Source organism: Perca flavescens, chromosome 1, assembly GCF_004354835.1.
Source record: "Perca flavescens isolate YP-PL-M2 chromosome 1, PFLA_1.0, whole genome shotgun sequence".
Taxonomy (NCBI): domain Eukaryota; kingdom Metazoa; phylum Chordata; class Actinopteri; order Perciformes; family Percidae; genus Perca; species Perca flavescens.
Window position 1 is genome coordinate 34,870,583 of NC_041331.1, and position 19,783 is coordinate 34,890,365.

Sequence of the window (19,783 nt, forward strand, 5' to 3'; positions counted from 1 at the left end):
ACCACAATAATAGCACGACGTCAATGCTACCACTACCAAAAACAAAGACAAGAAAATATGTAGTGGTGACCACAATTTGATCTAAAGAGACGATTTGTTGACTGTCCCTTCGGAAAAACAGCTGATTGTTGCGCAACATTTTCTCTCACTCTTTCTCTTCACGGAGAAACAGCTGATAAATGATCTACTAGCATAAGTGCAACAGAGCTGTGTGACATTGTAATCAAATATATAAATGAAAATAGGTTAAGTATAACATAAATATACTTATAAGCCTATATACAGATCAGTCTCAGGTTGAAACTTGTAGTTCTGCAAGTTAAGTTGCACAACTTAAGGTAATGTGTATGTACAGTACAGGCCAAAAGTTTGGACACACCTTCTCATTCAATGTGTTTCTTTATTTTCATGACTATTTCCATTGTAGATTCTCACTGAAGGCATCAAAAATATGAATGAACACATATGGAATTATGTACTTAACAAAAAGTGTTAAATAACTGAAAACATGTCTTATATTTTAGATTCCTCAAAGCAGCCACCCTTTGCTTTTTTTGATAACTCTGCAAACCCTTGGTGTTCTCTCAATGAGCTTCATGAGGTAGTCACCTGAAATGGTTTTCACTTCACAGGTGTGCTTTGTCAGGGTTAATTAGTGGAATTCTTTTCCCTTATTAATAAAAAAGCAAAGGGTGGCTACTTTGAAGAATCTAAAATATAAGACATGTTTTCAATTATTTCACACTTTTTTGTTAAGTACATAATTCCATATGTGTTCATTCATAGTTTTGATGCCTTCAGTGAGAATCTACAATGTAAATAGTCATGAAAATAAAAAGGAAACGCATTGAAAGAGAAAGTGTGTCCAAACTTTTGGCCTGTACTGTATGGTTAATGTATGCCTTAGTTTGAGGTTGTTATTGCATTTCAGAAAATGTTTTCTTTAAAAACAATGTAATATGGCACTTAAATGCACTAAAAATGTTTAGTTGTTTGAGAGATGATATTGTAAGCAATGTAGGCAATACAAATATTGCTTTTTATGAAAATTAAACCAAACTATTCTATATTATTGCTCTTCAATAAAACAAAAGTATTTCTTATCGGATTACTTGATAAATCGATGGAATAATCAATAGAATACTCTATTAAAATAATCGATAGCTGCAGCCCTACATCATTTGTATAAAGAGATACTATAGATTGTACTTTCCTTGATATGAAGATTATCACCTTTAGTTGCTTAATATTTGTTAAAGTACAACATACTTTTTATCTTCATAATAAGGGTAAACAAATCAAACATTAAAGCGAATACCGTAACTCTTCTACAGGGTGTGGGCATGGCTTCCTTGATCACAGATTATCTTTCCTTACTTCCTCTGGCAAAAGCCCCTGCTCTGTCCAATGACGCAGGGCGTTCTAAATCTGTCCCAATACGTTAATACTGTCATGCAATTATTGTGCAAAGAAATCTGTGAAGAAAAGCATTGCCAGAATGGAGAGATTATCCTGCTGGAGGGTTGAAGGGCTAATGTCTTGCCATATGGCTCAGATTGTAATGTGCAGTGTCCTGCTTCAGGGTCAATCATACATCAAGTATTAGTGTCAGGTGGGGATTAATGCCTAATGTTCCCTCACCTCCGACATAGCACACTGTACACTACCTGGCTCTGGTTACTGCCCTGACATGATGGATCTCTCATGTTAGGTAATAGTTTGGGGGTAATGGTGGAGTTTTCTTCCATGATGACTATTTCATAATATGAAATTCAAATAAGCAGAAGAGCACAATGACAAAGATAATTTATTATCATATAGGACAAGAGGTTATTATTGGAGTACAATATAGTTATGCAGCATTTGGGGAAAACAGCACAGTGCTCTTCTTTGTCTTTTGCCTGTTTAGCAGCCTGTCACCTTTGAAAAACTCCTCCTATTTGTGTTCCTGTTGCTGCAGAAACCACCAATTAGTGAGATTATTGCTATTGTTGACTGACCTGCGGGGCCATACATTTTCACAGAGGGTGATTTACCGCACACTTATGGCGTAATGCTCGGCTTATACACACTGCAGCCAGGGATGTTTCCGTGTACATAATCAAGATTTATTTTTCAGTTTCCACTCTGATATTTAGTTTATATGGATTGTTATAATTCATCCAATATAGTGCACTCTGATATGTACGCCAAAAAAAATAATGTGAATGTAATTTGATGCAGAGTAGCGCACGTTATGCATAACCGTATATTATTTGATTATTGCCGCTGTTAAAAGCATCTTATTTTTTCCTCAAGGCATTTCTCTGTCACTTTATAAGGAATGTGTATACAGTATTTCTACGAGGTAGTAATTGCTTTGGATCTTGCGGTTGCCTTAAATGGCCGAGTGTACCCAGCCAGCCTTTGTCACCTGGTAGAGTTTTAAGCCAAGTCCTGGCTAAGGCATTAACCTAAATGACTATGTAAGTAATTAACCTCATAATCCCTTTTTGACTGAATAGAATTGATAGGTTCTTGCTCAATTCACACGAGTGCCTCTCCATATGAATCCTCTCAAAACGAAATGGTAAACACAAATGTCAAGGGGGCCGAAACATATTGTGTATTGTAACCTTGAGAAATGTGGTGATGGAGAGGGTGGGGTATGGGGAGGGTGCGACATGGCAAGGTAAGATGTGAGATGTTTGTGTGTGTGTGTGTGTGTGTGTGTGTGTGTGTGTGTGTTACACATATGTCAGACGGCAGGATGTAAGGTGCAGGTGTCGCCAGGCTTGGGTGCTGCCTGTCACCTTGTGAATAAACAGCCGTTGTTCGTTGGGGAAGGCGGGGACTGATTCATGTGAGATTGGCGGAACATGGCAGATGGATGTACTTTTTCATATGTGTAAATAGTCGCAGCTAGCTATTAACATACCTCCGTGCAGATGGCAAACTGTAATAAAGTACAGGCGATAAAACAAGCCTCCTCGTCGATGGCTGACGCCCAGCCGATGTTTGTTCATTTTTACATACAGTGCAATATGTTCTGTAGCACAAGGGCACAATAACTAGTGGGGATATTTAGGAGTGGTTGTTGTTCCTGAATAGTAAACAGTTTTAATGTTGCAGTAAAAGCAGTTTGATCTGGTTTGGCTTCACAAAACAGAAGTTGAAAACTTAATTTTGTATTCTAACTACACTTACTTGTTTACATCATATTTGATCCAGTGAAAGACTTCACACAAATGCTGAAAACATTGTTTTCGTTTTATTTGACACTCTTAACATGAGGTTCCCTGATGTGAATAGCATGCCAGAGCTAGCTGGTGTAGGAGCAGCAGCGGGAGCGGCTACACGTTGGATCACGGGTGTAAGCTGACGTCGAAGCCACTCTGGCCCACAGCTGGTTCCCCTCCAACTAGATGATCTGCTCCTTCCTGACTCCAGAGACCAGAGGAAGAGGCTAAAAAAAAACAGACAGAGAGTGAGAGCTGCAAAGACAGACGGGTAGACGGGTAGAAGGGGGTGGAGGAACCGTGGAGGGGGGAGTGTAAGTGAGAGAAAAAAAAATGTGTGTGTGTGTGTGGGGGGGGGCGTGGCGTCAGCATCCAGATGCATCACAGCCACTCGCCGCAGCAATGTGTCTGTTTGTGGAGGGCGTGCATGCATTTGTGGAGCCCAAGGACTCGTCGTCTGTCTGCTGCTGGTTGTGGCAGCCAGCTGTCAGGGGAGCTCAGGGAGAGAGAGGAGGCCAGGTGAAAGGAGGGCCAGCGGCAGACGAGGACTGGAGCCAGCACTCGCTCACTCCAAATGAATGGTGACAAGAGTGCGAGAGCCATTGATCCACTGGTCAAAGCAGCCCTAAGGCTGCAACCTAATGTGCTGAAAAAAGAAACATCAGCCCCAGTTGGGGCTCTGGGATGGAGACAATCCTCATCGGATGAAACACACCTTCCACACAACAAGAAGGAGATCAATAGAGGTGGAGGTGGTCATCCAATACATTTACATCCATTATGAACAAAATCATATGAAGAATGATATTCTGACATACTGTAGTGAGTTCCCAAAGTTAAACGACTGAATACGGATGACAGAATAGCAGGCTCTTCATCACTTAAAACACACATGATTTAGCTCATGTTAAGTATTTACATTTCTAAGCACGTGTCAGCCTACAGTAGATAAAGCAGCTTTTAGATCCCGACACTTCTGTTTTAAAACAATTAAATATATTACAACTCAGGCGATAAGCCAACTGCTGTGTAAAAATTATCTCAGAGAAGTGTTATTCATTAAATGTGTAACGTTGATAGTAATTTTCTAGTGAGCTGCTGAGAAGATTTTTTTTGTATTTCTTTTATTCCTCACTGATAACATTTGAGGTGAAACTTACCTTACCAGAGTTCCTCACACATATCTCTGAATTATACCCATTTCCTAAGAATTTCCAGAGACATTGTTTGAATAATGCCTCAGAGCTACAGTACATGTGTTCGGAGTTAACAAGCAAATATGCACCGACAATGCATGTAAGATGCAACGGAGGAAGTAGCCAGAAACCCTCTGCAAACAGCACGCAACCATAGAACATTACATTACCACTACATTGTTAGATGAGTGTAATTCTGATCAGTATGGATAATTACCTGCTGTGGTCCACCTGGCTCTACATTATTCATTTTCCATGAAAAGAAGAAGGAAAAAAAAATGACATGACTATAAAGCATTCCCTAAAATTAGTTTTTAGCAAGAGCACATTAAAATTCATCAGCCACTCTTTGAATATTGAGTTCTGTCCTAAGTGCTCTGATACGGGTCTTACTTGGTGCTGTGACACTTGATTGGCCGGTGTAACCTGAGCCAGGCAGCAGGGCGCAGGAGGGCCCTCTGAGGGCGTAGCGCCGAGCTGATTGATTGGTGATGCGGGCTGAGGGAGATGATTGATTGATTGAGGTTGGTTAGGTGACAAACAATGCAGCGCCGAGCCCATCAAGGTGCAGCCCTGTCAGTAACAATAATCCCTGATTGCCTCTGCTCCTTGCTTCCCCTCCTCCTCTCACCCACTCTCCCTGTCCACCTCTCCATCCCATCCTTAGGGACTACACAAACAGTTGTATATGTACATGCACAAACACAAAGACACATACAAACCGATACGAACAAACAAAACGTGCATTACCCCGGTACTCACACTTGCAAATACTGATTTCAGAACTACAGAATTTGAATGTTCAAGTCTAAAAATTAGATTACGTCCTCTCCTCCACACTCTGGTCTCCCATCCAGCCATTCCCTAACTCACCCAAACTCTGGTAAATATCAACTATAAGCAAATAGCTATTTTTCCCAACTGCACACCTGGATGTGTGTTTGTGCATGCGTACGTGTGGGTGTTCTGCTCAATGTTGCCCTGCACACAATGTTCAGAGAAGAGCTACAATGGCCCTGGGCCTCTCACGCATATTATTCATATTACTGCTGATTCTAAAAAATTAGTCGCCAGGATATCCCTTTGAGATTGCAAAGATTATCAAGCTCAACTTCAAATACTTCCCAGATTGAGTTAGAACACCGCACAGCATCCATTAGCTGGCGAACTTTGTTTCAGGGCACCAATCAGGTGGTGTTTTCCGCTAGCCGAAGGGAAACATGGGTGTTTTGGTTTTCCTTTGCTTTCGATAGTTCCCTCAGCCAAAGCATGGATACTACTCCGTCCAACTACTATCCATAGATTTATCTGATAATATGAATTTCTATAATAATTTCATTAAGACCTCACAACATCCTGTGTTTCTGATTTAACTAATTCAAGATTTTAAGTTTGCTTTCTTGCATAATGTTTCCTACATGTCTGACAGCCTGCCCTGGAGCTATTCCGCTCGATGTGGGCCGGTTGGCAGGTCTGCTCTGCACATTTGGTTCATGTCCCACACATTTCCTATCTGGTGGGCATCACAGGCATTTTGCTTTAATTGCTAGGCGTTCTCTGACTGAATACAGCTTATTTGTATGTTTGTTTGCCTCCCTGCCTGAGCTATTGGTAATCTATTCTCCCTTCTTAGCAGGAGGAAACTCAGGCAGCCAGTGTCTGGATTCATTGAACTGGCAACAGGGTTAGTGCATTATCATGCTGGGTTAGATGTGGAGACATACTTGGCTGGCTTTCCTTGATTGCAACTAAAGACCAAATAGCTCAACTTTTCAGAGTAGTTTGAGTCGTGGTAGATTTCCGTAAGATTTGGAGGGATTGTAAAAAAAAAAAAAAAGCTCAGAGTAAGTAAAGGAAATAAAGAAAGGATCCTTCTCATAATTTAAATGTGTTTCAATCATTACTTAATACAGGGCTGCGATACATACCGTTTTCCTTTGCAGCAGTGTTATTGAGAGATTAGGATTTCTTATCCTTTGGAGGGAAATACATGGATAATCTGTGAGGAGATCAAGTGCACAAAAAGCAGATTTTGTTGATAATCCATCTCTGAATAACAGATCTACAAGTCAACAACACTAATTGTGGTTGTCTAAGAATTATTTTCTTGTTCTGTCTTTTGTTTTTGTTTTTCAACCCAAATATTGATGAAAACAACGTCTTTTATCCTATAAGGGTAGATAAGAGGCACTACACATCCAACCGCTGTGATAACATTGTTTATTATAAATAATACCATGCAGGAACTTGGATGAAAGCTGTTTTTCTAAGATAAAAAAGACCTTGAGGAGAGGGACATGGAATTTGTTCAAGGAGCAATAATACAATAATTTAGATATAAACAAAACTGAAACATTTAATCAATTAAATTCCAGCATCTTACTGTATCTTTGAAAGATAATAAATGTTTATGAGTTAATACTGTGTCCTTGGTGTTCTTTAAAAATACACTTACTGGAATAGAAAAGCATATACATACCGAGACATAAACAAGCTCTTCAATCTTATCCTTATTTTTACTCTCATTTTTTTGCATTTGCGGACGGAATACAGAAATAGCTTTATAAAGCGAATTTTAGAAATAGGACTCTCTAACCTAGATTAAAAGCAAAGCATGTTTCCTGCTGACTACAGACCTCTGCTGTGTTGGATGATAGGTATTTTCTGATTAATCATCAAAATCAAAATGACCATTCTAGTGTCTGTAATGTATTCTGGATCTGTTGATGTCTATATCACTTGGTTAAACCCCCAAATGGCTCAAAACACAATTGTGATGGGAGCATTTCACCTTGCCTTAACATGTGGGTAAATCCAGCGCAAAACCTAGTAATCTTTTGCACTAAAAGTGCTCTGCGTTGCTTGACCATTTCTGGCACAAAGCGTACTGTGACTCTCCTTCCTATTAAGCTCAACACACTTCACAGTGAATCACTAAAAATAACAAAGTGACAGAAAAACTTGTCTGACAAAAATTGCGTCACACTCATGACATAATAACCGGCACAAATCCCTTGCTTAATAGTGTATGTGCAGCATGATATACATCTGGTTCTACGTATTCTCAGATTCACATTTCTGAGGACCAGTCTCACAGTTTATATTGTTACAGCAGCAGTGAGATACAATGAGTATGCTGAGCAATTTAGTAATGCTTGAACCTCCTTAACCCGGCTTTCTGATACTTGTTCTGTATATCATAATTAAGCATAGACCCAAGCAGATTGTGGCAGTATTATAGATCACAACCATAGCACATTGCCATTAGATTAATACCGCTGTATACTAAGGTCTTGACATACCGCCAGCACAGACAAGTGTGAAATATGTTTAGTAAGTGTATAAGTATGACATCTGTTACCCTCCACGGTAGCTCTTAGCACAATATTAACTGAAGAAATAACAGGTTTAAGTACAGTATGTCTTAACGCTATGATAGCATGTTTAATTGAAATATGACTGGGGCGTAATGAAGATTAAATTAAACCCAGAGATAATCGTCTGACACAAAGATAATTGAGTTGCAATCCTCGGGCAATGAAGAATAGCTCAGGGAGAAGAAAGAAATAATCACGGCCCTTTGCTAGAGAGGAATAAGCTTATTTCTCTGTGATGGGAGACATATAAATTCAGCACTCAGATTAAAGAGTGATTAATCAAAGCAGTAATCCACAATTTGAGTGGAATCAGAATGACATATGTCTGCTTTATGTAATTTACTTTTCCTCGCTCTCCCAGGGAGACTGAGCGGGACTGATTGTGCTATGAGCGCAAGTGTGTATTTTTTTTCTCCCTTCGGAGATCTCTCATCTACCCTCGCAGGATGACTTGATGACTGATCCGATTGCGTGGGGAAGAGAGGCTGGCAAAATGTTTTCATCTCTCTTCCCCCGTAAAATAGCACAGGAGAGCTCTTGTGCCCTCCCAAACATATGGTCCCACGTCAGTGTCTGGGCTGGTTCAAAAGGGATTAGAGCCTGCGGGTCGAAGTGTTTCCGTGTCAGCGGTGGCACCCTGCTGCATTTCCAAGCCATGCATCGCCAAGCACCAAATAGTGCTCAGACATCCACATATGAGCTCACACACTGACACACTCATATACACCGCAGTGACCTTTAGTCTTACTTGTTTTGTCTTGGGAGAATTATCTTTCTTCTTGGGGTGTTACATCCAATTAATGTTATCGTTTCAATGCTTTTGCATTTTAGTAGTTCAAATTTAATATTTCTGTGTGTTCTCAAACGGCAGAATTGAGGTTATATGTTATACTGTGGCAACGCTTTATCTTGTTTTTGTCAAATAGTATACCAGTGTTTCCAGCCAGTTGTCCACCTAGAATTGTTTTACAGAATTACGTTTACACAGGGATTAAAGTGAAACAAATCTTTTGACTGAACTTTTTTTTCAGGCCAAGTCATAAGCTGTTCACATCTACCTATACAGATAGCACCCCTTTTGCGATCACGCCCTATTGGTTTTTAATGTACAAGATGCAAACAGCAAAGTAAAGGGGGTATTGCGAGTGTTCTCTTTTCCTGATGAACAAAACAATATTTTAGTACCATTCCACGACTAACCATTGCTGTTCTTTTCTACTGCAGCAATCATATTGTAGAAAGGCTTTACGGAAGGCACAGAGGCAAAATTACTTCAATTACTAATTACTTCAGGCCAAAAGTTTTTAAAGGGAGATTATTTTTATTGTTAATATGTAATTCAACACCAAGTCAAATCTATAAAATCAAGTTTGCAAGACTTCACTGTTTTTATTTAAGGGCTACTAATAATGAATCATATTATTTGTATATATATATATATATATATATATATATATATATATATATATAATTAAATTCAAACAAAAAAATGTTTTTACAATAACAATGAATAAACACTGTTTTATCTGTCTCAGACACCTCTGTTCCTTCCGTTAGCAACAACGCATCCATGACGGCTAGTGGCCTTGCCAAATAGTAGTTACCATTATAGACGCACACAAATCATGACGCTAATATGTGAGGAAACTGGTTCCGGCTTTTGTGTTATAAATTAATATTTTATAGCAAAGTTATAAGTTGTCTATTTTAATTGCATGATTATTTTATGTCAGCATACAGTCATAATTTACTGTCGTTAAAAGTGAAACCAAAATTGGCTATAAGGAGCACAAACACGATTGACCCTCTTACACAATGGTTCGCAATAATGACTAATAGTCTATTGCATGATTGTATTATTATTATTATTATTATTTTACGTTAACACGCTCCGTCAAAACCTTCCGTCGCGAATTGTGAAAGATTGTGGACATGTCTTAACAGACGGGATAATAAATTGCATTCGGTACGGTTTAACAGGGTACACCCCAGGATTCTTCAAGTTAAATTTAAGACTTTTTAATACCACGTAGGATGAAATTTAATGCCACCTTCACAGCCATATAATAATAGGCTTGAGAAAAGAATGATTTAACAGGTAATATCACCTGAATTTAAACATTTTATTATAATACTCAACAATCATATTTAGTTCACAATAGCTTTGTAAGGCGTGTTTGTACTCTAATAACATCAAATAATAAAGTATTTGATGCATGAATCGCTCTTATGCTATGAAACAAAAACAAAAAATAAATAAATAGGATGATAAAAAATAAAACGAGTGCATTATGGAGGTGTCCCAATTAGTTCCACCTTGGCTAGATAAGATAATATATAATGTAATATAATATGCCAATGTAAATGCCAATTGCTTCAGTGATTATTTCATCCCGTCCTGCTACGCGTCTAAAGGCTGCTTTTCTAACGTCGGCCATATAGCCCTCAGCCTCGTCCGCCAACTGGTCGGCCTCTCTGGCCAGACCTTCAGACACTTCGCCCATTCTAACCGACGAGCTAACGTTAGCTTGTTAGTAGCACAGTGCAAGACGTTTTGTTTTCTTTCTTGACAACTGATTGTTATAGCCTAGCTATAACCCCCGGTCAAGAGCGTAAAGAAAAACACTGACGTAAATATTACCTGTACTGTCGTATTACATCACAGTCACACAGAGTAAATTGTAAAGTCTCACACACACACACACACACACACACACACAAAGCATTTATTTAGTTACGGTATTTATTTCTTCCTACAAAAGGATAAGACCTTTATAAATGAAATGTACAACTTTATGAACGTTATTCAAGACTTTTAAGGCCTTATTTTTAGAATATTGAATTTAAGATGTTTTTTAAGACTTACGACCCCGTGGGAATGCTGTGCATTGCTTTACACGGGTGGCATAGCAGGCTATCTGTTAAAGCCATAGGTGGCACCCAAATGAATGACTTCCTCTGACAAGAGTTCGCAATAGTAAGAAATTGTATACATTAATGCACGGAAAGAACCTAGCCTACACTTCTTATGGCCTCGCACATAGAGTTCACAATTGATCATACCACAAAAAGTTCAACAGATTGGCCTACCTTATCAGCTGTCTCGATTGTGTCACTATAATCCAAAAACTAGTGTCTAGAGTCCAGTGCTACTTTGTGTCTTTTAGCTCATAGCTTTAGCGGCAGACTGTTGTCCGTCCCGGTGTTGGAATCCTCTACAGTGCAATACAGTCACACTTTTACACTGTTTAGCTGTCAGCATTTTAACTGTGTTTAATACAGTTACTACTGTAGCTAACTGTAGGCTAATGTTACCTGCTGTGTAATGTGTTATTAGTGTTTGCTAGCGTGACATGCAGCGATGCTTCTGTTGCCTCTAACGTCTGTTTCGTTGCATCAGAGAGCAGCGCAGACATTTCAGTGGCACCGTAATGAGGCACCAAAATCCACGTTGCTATTCTGTCTTGTAAATACCGGGCACCGGTGCCATATTAGCACTGGATTTTAACATGCGCCGTTAACGTGAACAGAAAATTGCATTGCCTGTATCTTTTCACGGCGAACGCGCAAGTGTGGAAAGCGGTCGCACAACAGCTGAAATGTTGTTTTGCACACAAAAGTAGTGTTTAAACTTTATCAGAGACAGCCAATGAAATATTGACTTCTTTTCCAGTTTTGATGTTTTTATATATACAGTACATACAGTGTGTGTATATATATATATATATATATATGGGTGGATGACGTGACATGGCATATATATATATATATATATATATATATATATATATATATATATATATATATATATATATATATATAAAAAATAGAACAGGTGTTTGTCAAAGGGGGCAACATTTTGTTCAACCATTCATGGTTCCCAGATGATGTATCCTAATAACTTTGGAGACCCCCTGAATATTTAGCTAGCGCCACCATTAGGGCTGGGTATTGTTCAAAAATGTTCGATACGGGTACCGATACCAAGGCTTTGTTACCAGTTCCTGAAAGATACTTTTTTCAATACCAATTTTATAAAATCCATTATAACAAAAAACAAAATTATTACATTACGTCAAAAATATTTTTATTTTTTAGCTGCTACTATGTGAGCCCAATCTTTGTGGGTTAAGTAGAGTTTTTCCTGCATGCCTCTACAATGTGTAATGTTAAACAGCCAATCAACAGCATTATTACATCTTGGTAGAAGCATGCAAATGAGATTTACATCTTAGGTATTGAAATTTGGTGTGGATGACGAGGCACTTTTTTGATACAAAGGAGGCGATTGGATCGGTGCCTAAAAATAATTTAATACTTGGCCTTAGTCACCATGATGTTCACCTTTGTGACTTTGGTAATAATGTTGGTGATCCTCTGACTATTGCCCTTCCCCCACCAGCAGATTAAATGCTTTGGCTTTTAGTGAAATGTCTTGACAATACTGGATGGCCAACCATGGATAGGTACAGATGTCCATGGTGCCCTCCGTCCACAGAGAATGAGTAAGGAGTTCAGAGCCCGCATGGGGCTCTTAATGGTGACAACAAGGTTCTGTGTTCACATGCCCTTCTGCTTCACCTTCTCCTAAATGTCAGGAATTCCACAAAATTGAAAAATGTAGATTTGTGTTTCCAAAGGACCCGAGTCGTGCAGGTTAGAGGTCAGCTAACCTGGCTTTGTGCACCCACAGGCCTATTTTAGAGAGGTGAATAATTCAAACTGTGCTCAGAGGGGTGGTGCAGCATTACAACACAAGGAGAATGGGGATTTAAAAAAAGCAAATTTCCAAGGGCAAAGGTCACGAGTAGGAATCATCCCTAATTAGTGGTTACCATGGAGAACGGTCCAGTACAGAGTGAAAAAAAGATGGGCGAAGCAACTGTCAACCAACTAAAGATGAGCACAAAGAACATATGTATCACACCATTCAGCAGGAAATGAATGAACTGATTTGACTTGTACTGTAATTAATTGGACTGGGTTTGTCACAGATAGAAAGGTAAAATATGGATACTTGTCCAATCGTTCACTGGTTTCATCCTGAGAGATACACATCAGATCCAAATGTCAGCAGCATTGTGACTGGATTCCTTTGTGTGTAGGCATTACTCTTCATTCTTAGTTTGACATCATGACATCGTTATATTGCCTCACATTCATCGATTGAGTCAATGGTAGCCATGGTGTACTCTGGGCAGATCATTTCAACTCACCTGTTTGCACCAGCTGCCTTGTGTGCAGTTCTCATGAATTACAGTAATGAAACATAGAGTTCTAGGCACATCTTCAAGGACTAAAATCATAAACAATCACAACACCAAGGTCATAACCTCAACGTCAACATGGTTAATCTCCGTGCTGATGATAACAGCTCAATGAAAAGGAAAAACGATGTTATCCGTGAATCGACTGTCTGCTATTGATGTTGGTGTCATTATCTCCAGATTGGCTCTGAATTAGAACAATGGCCATTTTAAGTACAATTTCCTCTTCCAGCCTGCTGCATGTGTTAGACATTAGGCAACTTGCCATTGGCCAAATATCTTTATTTCTATCTTGATTCATGCCCTCTGTGTTGGACAGATTTATGATAACTTGGCATTGAATGATTGAAGTTAGTTTTGTTTTGCAAGTTTTTCCACACTGTTACTTATTGCTGACAAATTTAACAGATCAGATCACTCATATCATCTTAATGTTTGGCAATTTGTCTTTTTTTTTTTTTTTTTTTTTTTCAATTCTGAAGATTTTTTTAAATCACACGTTACCGTGATTAGTGTAAAATGTAAGGTAGGTTTTGGCAAACTGAAAAAAATGCTCCAAATCAACAAAAATATTTCCCTATATATTATGTTATTTATAGTAGTTAGGTTACTTGTGGTGGTCCTGTCAGCTTCACATTATAAATTAGCAGAAAAGAGAAAAGCAAGAAAAGGGTTTGGTTTGTTTAGTTAATCTTTATAAAACAATGTAAAAATATGAAGTTTGGATGGGAATTTAAAGTCCAACTTCTGTTAGTATAGGTCGCCATTGGTTTCAGTACAAAAACCAGAAGGAGCTGGGAGGTGGCAGACAGTGAGCTGCTACATACTACAGCTCACTGGATCATAGGAGGAGCCAGCAGGACAGAGAGTGTTGTTCCCAGAAGTCAACTACAGTGAGGCGGGGCGTAAGCCAAAACACCAGCGACCTGCCTTCGCTCTGCTCCCAGCTGCTGGGAAAGATGGAGATACCAGCAAATCTGTGTTTGTTCAGCCACTCCACAAATATCCCCTCTCTAGATTGCGTCTGGCCTAGGAAACGGCACTTGACTGGGATTCTGAAATGATTATTGGTGGCAGTGTCCTTCTGGGGCTGCTTTTATAAATGTGCCAATAAATTTCACATGTCCAGCTTTGTTTTGCTTTCATTAGGCCTCTAATCTCCGTCCCAGGGCCAGGCCGATCCTGCCATGAGTGAACTCGCTGTTTTCTCTAGAGCCAGTGATTAATGACTGGACAGCATCATTACCAATGCTCTGCTCTGAGTTACATATCTGCCTCTATTGACACAATGCCACAAACAGAGCAGCACTCCGCCCAATGCATTTGTGAATATAAGTGTATACATGTTATATACTGTATGTTTGTATGAGTACAGCCTGCACGTGGTATGTGAATATGAGCTGTTCATTTGTAATTACAGGCATACTTTCTATGGTTAAAATGTTTGTCAGGTATCATTTATTCAGATTTTACCAAGTATTTTTAATGTTTGATTTATCCTCTTGGAGTACTTACTTTTGAATCAGCTATTTGTTCCAAGCCTCGGTTCAGACAATGACAGTTATCATACAGTTTGCTAATGGACTCAAGGAATCTGACCTGCCAACAACCCCACCTCTTTTACAACGCGGGCATTGTTCATCTTTTCCTTTTAAAACTCATATGCCCATAGCAGCTAGCTATTAACTTGACATTTACAGTACTTTTATCGACTCTTGAGTGCATTGATTCATAACAGTCATGTAAGTACTCATCTCCCCGGGATATTAGTCACCCATCCCCCCGATGTTGTAATATCATATTTTGGCTCTTTGTTTCAACTCTCTGCCCCAGGCACGGAGACATATGCATGGCCCGACAAACCATAGCGCCATAAAAGCCGCCTCTGTGCTGCATTATACATCCGGCTAAGCTGAATGTGAATGTGAATGTGTTTCCACATGACTTATAGATGATGCATGCTGTCTGCCAGGCCAGGTTTTTCCTTCTAGTTGAAGGCCAGACAGTGTGCGGTTGGAACAGGAGACCCAAGTTTTTTTTGTTTTTTTGTGAGGTCAAAAAAAGACAGAGTCACCTGTAGATTGGAGTCAGCAGGTGCTCTGCCTCTCAGGTCTCAACACCTTTACTGTCTTGGGAGTAATTATTCTGCCTGCAAACTGGCTGTTAGAAGGGAGATAGAGATGGGGAGGTAGATTTCTCTAAGCAATTGAGCTTCTCTATGTATATACCTATGGGATTATTTTTGTGTCTTTAATTCCAAGCAAAACTTCTCAAGTATCAAACAAAAAACATCTTGCGTGGGTGCGTCCCCATTGGCTAATGAGATTTTGGAGTGCATTTGAGTGACAGCTCAGTGAGTGCAGCAAACATTAGACTCTGGAGGACACACAAACCACTCCACAGGGCATTCCTACAAGATTAATAAAGTGTAAGTATTGATCATATATATTGTCTGTGATCTACGTTGCAAGCATGGTTACTAGATGTTTGTTGTTTCGTTGTTACTAGCTAGTAAAGCTGTGTAAGTTAGCATTTAATATTAGCTAACTGCTGTTTGCAAGTTTTAAGTTTTACCTTTGAGGTGACAGTTTTTTTGCTTGAGTTAGTGTTTTTTTTTGATACTTGAGAAGTTTTGCTTCGAATTAAGGCACAAAAATAATCCCGTATATACCCAGGATGCGATTTGTGAAAAAAAGCAGAGGGTGGGATGTTTTAAACAAAACAAAACATGCAAGAATTAAATCCCCCTTTCAATACCATGGATACAGTGCCACTCGGCCAGCCATGCCGAAACACTTATTTATGAACTTTAATATCCAATGGAAAATAATCTCATAATCACAACGTGGTGTCAATTTAAAACACAGCGCTTTACTTAGTTTAACATACTTATATTTTTGGTATATAATATATATATATATATATATATATATATATATATATATATATATATATATATATATATATATATATATATATATATAAATAACTCTGCAGAGGCAGGGATCTGTAGACCAGGAAGGCAGAAATCCCACGCATTCACCCCTGCAAATCGCACCCTGTATGTACCTGTAAAATGTGTTAATACATCCAGTATAGATACCGTTCTAAATACACATGAATGTTGTTTTCTAATAACTATATTAAATACAGCTTGTTAGTGGACCACTTTGCCTCGTGCCCTAGATCCAGCAACACCACTCAGAGTAGAAAACCCTTAAAACATGTCCATCTCTGCTTTGATGAATGATATTTTCTCAGCAATGAAGCGTCCATTGTTTATTCTTCCTCTTTCTCAATGTTATTCTTTTCATACCAGGTTGAGTATTTCCCCGGCAAGTGAATAAGCTTGTCATTCCCATATTAAACACAACGCTTGTCCAATAAATGGACACCACCTGTTTAAACGGTCAGTGCCATGTTAGGGTCAAGCAGGGTCCTGTTTGATTGGCCACATCGAATGGTCGGAACACGCCGCATGCCCTCTATGGTAACTTTAAAAAATGTTCAGGAAGTTTGGTTCACCCTTTACAGCCTAGGACATTTCCTACTACAGGAGTTAAGCACTCAGGACAGGAAACCATTTGCTGTGGCTGTAAGATCCCTTTAATGACTGTCTAACTAGAAACAGGCCGGCCTAATTCAGTGCCTGGAGCCAGCAGGAATGGCCTTGCATCTAGACGTTGTTAGAATATTTACTGCTTCTTCGATGGGAGTCTTTTTGACACTGCTGCAATAAAATTTACAAGGAATCCCTTTTTAGCGTGATGCGAGGCAGTGTGGTCAAGAGGGGAAAAAACATGCTTGAAAAAGTAGCAGGCCATTAAAGTTATCATTTGTCTTTGTTTATGTGAACCGGGAACTACGGATGGCTGACATTTAAACAGCATTTGATCGGCTTTGTCCCCGGTTACCTCAGTATGCTATGTTAATGGTTGATGGTCAGCATCATCTGACTTTGCAGAATGTCAGAGGACTGTGTTGAATTGCAGGACCGTAGTTTTAGTATATGTGAAATAGTCAGTGTTGTCCTTGGGAAACAAAGCTGCTGATTCAAACATATTGAGCTTTTAATGTCCTCTCACTTTCTCTTGACTCCTGTCAAATGCTATTATACTTACTATACAAATCAAAGCTGTCCTCTTCTCACGAGAGCTGCAGGTCAACCATATGTACCTTGAAGCTCAGCATTGAACAAGTTAGTGCCTTTGTAACTGTGGGAGTGGTTATGGATTAGGAGTGTTTGTGTACATGTTCATGTGTTACATGCCTATGTGGGTGTCCGTGCACCACCGTACACAGTGTGTCAGTGCTCCCGCTGACTGAGGAAATGAGCTGGGACCACCAGAGGTGATTGTGCATGTGCAAGGAGAGACCAGGATTGGCTTGTTCCAGTCACTGACTGACTAGGCCTGTTCTGTGGCACACCAAGCCTCATCCCCCCAACCTTTGTTTAATAAGCCCAAGGAGTGGTAGCCCTTTTTTCTAAAGTGCCACCGTGTCTGGACAAACTGACACACTTCAGTTTCACTGCAACCCCTCCACCCTCCTTTCTCTTTCTTCCACTGTGGATTTAAACAAATGCAGTCAAACCCAATTAGGGGAGAGTGAGAGCAGCACAGGAGAGGCGCTGGTAATAGTAACTTTGTTCAGCTGGTTCCTGCTGTGACCAGCCCTCATTTAAATGAGCCGCTTGATAACCCTCGGAAATACGATCCCAGTGAGAGAGGGAATGAGGCAGTCTCTCCACTTTCCTCATTCCCAGTGGAGCGTCTTTTAACAGGTCTGTCACCTCTCTGTATCAAAGGGCACCACAGTGACACAGATGAGCCAGTTGGGACAAAGGAAAGGAAATTCATGCTTTGTAATAACATGTAATGGTTAATATTTGACATGTCAAAATACTGTAATTATAAGTAAATCAACAATAATTACTAAAGTAGGAAAAAGTGATACCTTTACAATATTTTGCCCACTGATCATGTACTTGATTGATACATTTCTCTAGACCAAAGCCTCATAATGTCTAATTTAACTGAATAATTAAGTTTCCCATTTGAGGAACTACAGATAAACAGTCAAACAAATCTGAAGTAGACATAGAAAATTCAACTTAGTACCCTGGTTGTTGTAAAATACTCGACCCATCTGGGGCTCTGAGTGGGCTGAGTAGGATAAAACAAATGCTTAAAACAACTCCAATTTGACCTAGGTTTCCTGACAGATCCTGAGCAAACTTTGAAGTGTTCTTATCATTGATTTTGTGTTTCTTGTCTAACGTGTCTCCCAGACAGACCCAAGCTGACATGAGTGTTAAAATACTGTTATCCACATCATTGCATGTGAGGTAATGGAACAATTGATAAGGTGCCCTACTACCTACTGGGTAAACAATGCATTAGAAAAATTCGGTCATCATTCCTCACTCTCCCAAAGCTATATTTGTGCCAAATGGGTGATTTGGTTTCTGAGGCCGAGGTGGTCTATTACACAACATTGTTTAGGAGGGAAACCAAGTATCTTGGAAAAACAACCTATATCTTATTGTTTGTGGATAAATTGTTTTCTAAGACACGATTCAATTTCTGTTATAGATGTTTAAATGTTTTTGTGGCTCCAAAGATCTGAAAACACACTGCACACATGAATAACAATGTCAAATGTAAAACGGTGTAAGAAAAGAACAGAACAATTACTAGTATCCATGGGTACTTATGATATTAAGAAACCACACAGTTAGTTTTGACTTTATGATCACAGTGAGCAAAGATTAAGGGATTATGTTCCACCTTGAACTAAATAAGTTTTGCACAAAAAGAAAGCAAATGGAGAAATATTCTGAAATATGTAATGGATGTATTGCTGGGCTTCGCTAAGGGATAGCGAGCGTTAAATCTTCTTGAACTGGAGCTTGATGGGGGGAGTCAAAGAGCTTTGATCTGTACCCCAGTATGTTTCACAGCTGATCTTGGAGCTCGACTGGAGAGCTGCTGTAGGCAGATGGCCCTTTTGTCACTGTGAAAATAAAAATCCAATAAACATGGTAATTGTATAAAATGCAGGGCACTGTTGACAGGATCTAGCAATGGGCTACTCTTTTTCTTTTCTTCTGGTCCTGAGAATGGCAAATACGATTTATGAGAGATTTTGTACCATACACACCAACTGAAAACACCAAGCCCACCTGGAATTAGTTATGACAAATTAAATACAAATTCAGGAATTACAGCTTAAAATTACTGTTGTTACTTTCAGTTAATTACACATGCATATTTTACCAGACACTAACACTGAACATTAAAATATACAACTTGGTAATTAACTTTGTACCAAGGCCGGAAATGTTGGCCAGTTTGCTCAGAGAATTGCCTGTGATTGAATGTCTCCCCATTACACTGATAGCAGATCAGAGAGGGGAGCCTGTTGGGTCTTTGATAGGAAGTTAATGGTCCATGAGGCATTGGGAAGAGATATCTCTGAGAATCCACAGGTCTCATTGCCCTTATTCCCCTCACCTCCCCTCACTGCACTAATCAAGCTTTAACACCAGCCTGTTTCCATTGGCACTTTAAGGGACATTATTTACAGGACCATAAGGTTGATTTCAGCTCCAGAAAGATGACAAACAATAAAAACAGGCGGGATAGCACTCTAACAGCCACAGAACAATGGTGTGTCACTCATGGCACAGCAGAGATACATTTTAATGTCCTCAATTCTCACAA

General features: G+C 39.4%; 1 protein-coding gene across 1 annotated transcript in view; it reads left to right on the forward strand.

The window, feature by feature from the left end:
• The window catches only part of sall1a (spalt-like transcription factor 1a), a 188,709-nt gene that overhangs the window by 59,454 nt on the left and 109,472 nt on the right, over nt 1-19,783 (forward strand).